This window comes from Sarcophilus harrisii, chromosome 6 (assembly GCF_902635505.1).
Source record: "Sarcophilus harrisii chromosome 6, mSarHar1.11, whole genome shotgun sequence".
In the NCBI taxonomy this organism is placed as follows: Eukaryota; Metazoa; Chordata; class Mammalia; order Dasyuromorphia; family Dasyuridae; genus Sarcophilus; species Sarcophilus harrisii.
This window is the reverse complement of record NC_045431.1, coordinates 93,632,287-93,638,402: the sequence shown is the minus strand read 5'-3', so window position 1 is coordinate 93,638,402 and position 6,116 is coordinate 93,632,287.

Below are 6,116 nucleotides of genomic sequence, written 5' to 3'. Positions count from 1 at the left end.
ACAGAAAGACTCAGACAGAAGCAGGTTTTTTTGTGTCTGCTTTTTTGCAGAACAATGTTCCTTTCCTTCTCTCTAAACCATGTCATAGATCAGTTTGGCAGTTTTATGAAGTCTATGAACAGCCCTTATGGTAAGGTTTTTAAATGAATAAACAAATTACATAAGATTTCAAGGGAACTTATATTGAAATACAAAAAGTCTTTATGTGGTTTTAAGTTACTGAAACTTAAAACTGCAATAAAAATTTTGAGACATCTTGTATAGTTATCAAAAAATTTTTTTAAGTTCATGGACTTAAGGTAAAGAATACCTTTTGGCTAATCAAGATTTTTTCTTGCCAGTGCTTAGAGCAGTTTGTGTCTTACTCCTTATATCCTTTTAAATCTGTTTGTAAGGTAAGGCTCTTTCAAGAAAGGTTGTAGAATTCTCAGAAAATGATGAAACTTCCAAGAAGATTATAGACTGAAAAGCCAAAAAGGATCCTTTGAATCTCTCTCAAAAGATCCTTTGAATGTCTCTCATAAGATCCTTTGAATGTCTCTCATAAAATCCTTTGAATCTCTTTCATAAAATCCTTTGAATATCTCAAAAGTTACAACAGAAACACCAGAAAGAAGGAAAACTAACACAAATACTTGAAAGAAAATTCAAAAATTACTCAAAAGAAATAAACAAACCAAAGAAGGGCTCCAACCTAATGAAAAACAATTATGGAGTAAAGGAATCTCTTACTACATCAAGGAGCTGTTGTATATACCTCCCAATTCTTCTACAACTTAGATTGTCTTTGAGAATCACTGCTGACTTCCACGCACATAGGAAAAAGTAGCAGAGGAACAATGTATTAAAACAGCAACAGGAGAATCAAAAGAAAATTCAAAATATTATCAGGATACATTAAAATGAATAATAAAACCAATAATAAAAGAAATTTAGAGTAGTAAAGGAGGCACAGAAGGGAAGTGGGGTAAGGAGAGAAAAGGACTAGAAATAATTCTTTCCCCAAAGAATTACATTAAGATTCTAGGGACTTCCAGACACCGTGGATCCATAAACTTAGAGTCAATAGGAATTTTAGACACCACAGAGCCCAACCCTTTTATTTAACAGATGAGAAAACTGTGGCATGGAAAGCTTAAAAAGCATAGGAACATGGAAAAGCACAGGTTTATAGCCAGAAGGGACCTTAAAGATAATGTAAGCCAATTCCCTGTTTTTTACAAATGAGAAACTAAAGCACAAAGAAGGTGACTTGTCCAGAATCACAGAGATTATAAGTACCTCAAGAAATATTTGAACCCAGGTCTTCCTTATTCTAAGTAGAGCACTTTAACCACTATATCATGCTACCTCTGCAAATCATATTTCCCAAGGATTAAACCAGGCTTTTTGAGTGAAAACCAGGCAACATAACTACTTTGCTACACAGGCAAGTTTTATCTTATTCCAATAAGGCACTAGGCCACATCAGGCAAATACACCCCAAGCTTCCAATAGCTTCCAATAACAACAGCACAATTGCTATGCCTGATTTTTAAAAATGCTCATATTCTCTATGACATTAAATATGTTAGGGATACTTTGTCATAAACTTTATTTGATTGCAAGAGTAAATTCAGTACACTTTTGCTTAATCTTCATATATATGGATTGTGAAGTTTGGCTTTCTCACACATTAAAGAACACACAACAAAATCAATGAAAAACCATGAATGTGGGTTGCAAATCTCTGTCCACTAACTGATTGCTGACATGTTTGAACCATGAACATTTGATGAACTTGCCAGCTTTCTTTACCTAAATATCTATGTGAAGAGTATCCACAAAGCCTTCACAGAATCTTTTACCAGAATGTCTTTTATAAGGAAATTTACATTAAGGAAACTGATATCTGAATAAAGCTGAGAACCATTAATCCACAGAAACCAAGTTTAAGAAAAATAAAATAGAACATCTTAAAATTTCAATGGGTTAAACAAAATCATATGACCAATTGTATTAAATATATTGACTGGCTGATAGAACTATTTTAAGTCATTGATTTCATTTCTATATATAGCAAGAGAAAGGAAACTTAAAAACAAAAATTAATTGTAACCTCTTATGAAATCACAAAAAAATTACTTCCCTCTCCATCAACTCACAGAATTACCATTAGAATATACAAAATGTGTCACCAAGTATTTGATTTTATTTTGCTATTTCATAATAGTCTTCAAAATCCAATTCATCTAAAAGTAAAAAGAGAGAGGAGAGCTCAGAGGTTTTCCTTGCTGGAGGACAGCTAGATACCCAAGGGAAGCCACTGTTCTCAGAAGCAATTTTATCTCTATTGGTTTTCCTCTCTTTTTTGTAAATTGCTGATGTCTAATAACAAAGAAGGACAGTCTAAGTGTCAACCACAAGGAACATTCCAGGAAGCTGAATGAAACTTTATCAGATCTTCTCTGTTTGAAACTAGCAGTGACATTGAATCTTAACTTTTAAAATCTTGCGTCCTAATTTCAAAGAATCAGAGTCAGCACTATATTTTAGCTAGTGATATTACATCAAAATCCTTTTCAGTCTTGCATGCTATTATTTAATGATATAAAACAACAGTAGCTGTAATTTTATAATAAATTATAATAATTTAGTAAATAAATAATAAATAAAGCACAGTGATTGTAATAATGATGCAACAACAATATGGTCTCTTAAAGTTTATAACAGGGACAGTTGGCTGGCTCAAAAGAAAAAGTGCCAGGACTGGAGTTATGAAGACCTGAGTGCAAATCTGGTTTTAAATATTTGCTAACTATGTGATTCTGGGAAAAGTCACTTAACACTGCTTGCCTCAGCAATTTAGGTTTCACATCTGGGCTCTGCCATTTACTAAGCTAGCATTGAGGTTGGCATGATGCTATGTTCGTGCCCTTCTCTGGTGGGATTGAGCTATATATTCTCCTTGAGCGTACCCTTTTATGCAGTTACTCCCTCAGCTTCTCCCAGGAACAGAAGTAGTTTTCTTTTCAAACTGAACTATTAAGAAACAACAGAAAGAAAAATCATCGAGAAGTGTTTCAACAGTAGCCCAGTTGGTCTGGTCACCCTAGCCACGATTTCTCATTCAAATTTTAAAAAAAATCAATCAATAGTTCTTCATCTCTCAGTCTCATACTCAGGAGATTAATGGCAAAAATACTGCAGCTGCAAAAGTTTACTTTTTCTTCTAGTTACCCATTTCCTAGAACATTTGAATGATGACATGCATAGGTTACCAATCCAGTGATTACAATGTTTATTTGGATTGCCAGGGCACTAGGTTTTGGTTCTCTCATAAAGAGAAAAGAAGAAAAAGAAAGTGATATTAGTTCTGGAATTAAGAATCCTGCCCAGTTCTAGCAAGTGAGTCTGTACTATCATTTTAATGTATGACAAATAAAACCACCTCAGCCTTAGGAATCCTGTGCTGATGACTTCAAGGTACCTGATTCTGCCCTTCTTGACATGACTCTTCCTCTTACAACTTCTATTCCTCACTTCCCAGAACTTCTCTATCTCATTCTCACAATCTCTTAGGATAGGAGGGACTAAACTAGTAAAAATTATCACCTAAGTGGGAATGGTAATACTTGCGCTACTTACCTCACAGGGTTGTTGTAAAAATAATAATAATAAACTTTGAAAACTTTGGAATGCTACATAAACATAAGTAATTGTGTATTTAGTTAATATATATATATATTTATGCAATATATAAAATATAAAAATATATTAAATATACATTTAGCATATGAATACATTTATTAGGATATATAATTACTAATAATGTAATAATTACTTCAATGTCTACAAACATGTACCCTAGTTCCTAAAGCATTTTTGAATAAGTTAATAGGAAAATATTTCAATAGATGTATTTCTTGCTGACCTGTTTATCTAATGACATATAACTATTCACCTATAATTTAACACGTAAGGTAATACATTTCATTTTACAAAGATTTTTTTCATCTACACAGATTTAAATTCAATCTTAATGATATTATCTGAGTAGTTCCAATTCTTGAAATCAACAGACAACAACAATAACAAAAACAACTCATATTTATTGATTGATTTATATCCCTGAAATTCATATTACTCAGGTAAATGCAGGGTAGTGCAAAGCATCCTGGATTTGGAATCAAAAGATCTGGGTTTAAATTTTAATTGATCTTGTTCCTTATATGGCCTTTAGCAAATCATCACTCAGTACATTGGTCGTCTTATTTATGAATTGGGAATGTTAGATTACTATAGTATCTAAGGTCCCTTCCAGCTATAAATCAGATAGTTTCTGAATTACAGAAAAAACTTTGTTTTCCTTGTATACTGAGGTTGTACAGGCGTTATTCTCTTAATAAGTTTAGGTTTGAAAATCTTCATGTAAGTTTTAAATAGCCAAAAGGGCAATGCTTTGGCAGTGACTTTATTCTTTACATAAAACATAAGCCTCCCTAGTGGATCAGCAATTAGGTCTTAATTCTGATATCAATGATGGTGCTTCCATAAGATGTTAATACTTAGCTTTATTCTAGGGGGCCACTGAGCACTATATTGAAGATTATATTGACTGAAAGAAAGTTCATGGACCTTGGCTATAACCATTGACTTACCCTTTAAAAGAAAGGAAAAAAAACGCAAAAATTGGGGTTTCAACAGAAAGAGAAACTGAACAAAATCAGATTTGGTATGTTAAAAGGAAACCTTGGTTTGGTCAAGATCTTGGGTGGTTGCAACCCACCCCCTTTGGGAAACTACAAATATTCAGCTTCTAAATAGTGAGGACTCTGGGATCAAGATGAGAGAACTGCAGGAATTTAAACTAGATGTGATGGAATGGCCATGGTGAAGGAATGGGAGTTCTTGGACAGAGTAAAGAACATCAAGGAACAAAGCCATGATAGGGAGAAACAAATTTGGACTTTACTCTTCACTGAAACTGAGTTATGTGAATTGTGTGGGTTGAAGGAAGAAGATTGTCTCTAGTTAATTCCAAGTGCTTTTCCCTCGGGAGAGAAATTCCAGATATCAGATATAGAGTAGCATTATAAGTGTGGAGGACTGTATAGTTCAGAGGAGTTAAGGTTGTCAACTGTTTATGAACTTTGTTCAAGACCTTTGTGCTTTTTTTGTTGCTGTTGAGTTGAATAAAGTCTGAATTATGTTAAAAAAAATTTTTATGTAGTCTTAACTGAATGTTTGCATGGGAACCTAAGGAAGAATTTTTGCCTTTTTGTGGAAACTCTGATATGAACCATATTAATATATTCCTAGAATAAATCTGGAGTAGGAACATGAGCAAAAGATTACACTTATGAGACAGTCTCTCAAATCTGGCCATATATATAAACAAACAGTAAACAATGAGGTCTTATGCTGATCATTTTAAATTCTGTTCTTATTTTGTTGATAGTTACTAAGTTTAGAACTTTTTAACAATCCATATAACATTTAACTAGAGGAATTTAAAGACACTGATTTTTTAAGACATTGAAAAAAAGTCCACATTTCTTCCCAACATATCACCAATTGGAGAAATTTTGAGTTACTAAGATTTATTTTTGAAAATAAATGTGTGCCTCTAGGAAGACTTATATTACAGCTATTCAGTTATAACCTAAAGGCTTATATTTTTATATTAAATAATATTTTATTGATACCTTTTAGCATTACTGTTCTTTTTAAAAATTTCATTTCATTCTGAACAATAATAAAATAAATAAAATATGGCCTAGTAAGATTATGCCATTTCTGATGATTCAACTATTCAATATTGCTTCATCAATCTTGGGGGCTTGTGCAAAATCCCCACTTAAACTACTAGGACTTGGAAAAACTGAAATAATGAAATTTTGAAAATGTGTAGGAGTCTTTCACAACTGATCTAGCCAGTATTCATAAAATGTTGTACCAAGTTTGAAAGGCGATAGAATGATTTGTCATTCTATCTACACTTATAAATATCTATCCATCTCCTCCTCTCACATGACAACCACTGGATCAAACCCTCATCATCTCTCACCTGGACTATTGGATTAATTTCCTAACTGGCCCCATGTTTCTCTTCCTCTCCAAACTTTAAAGCATAC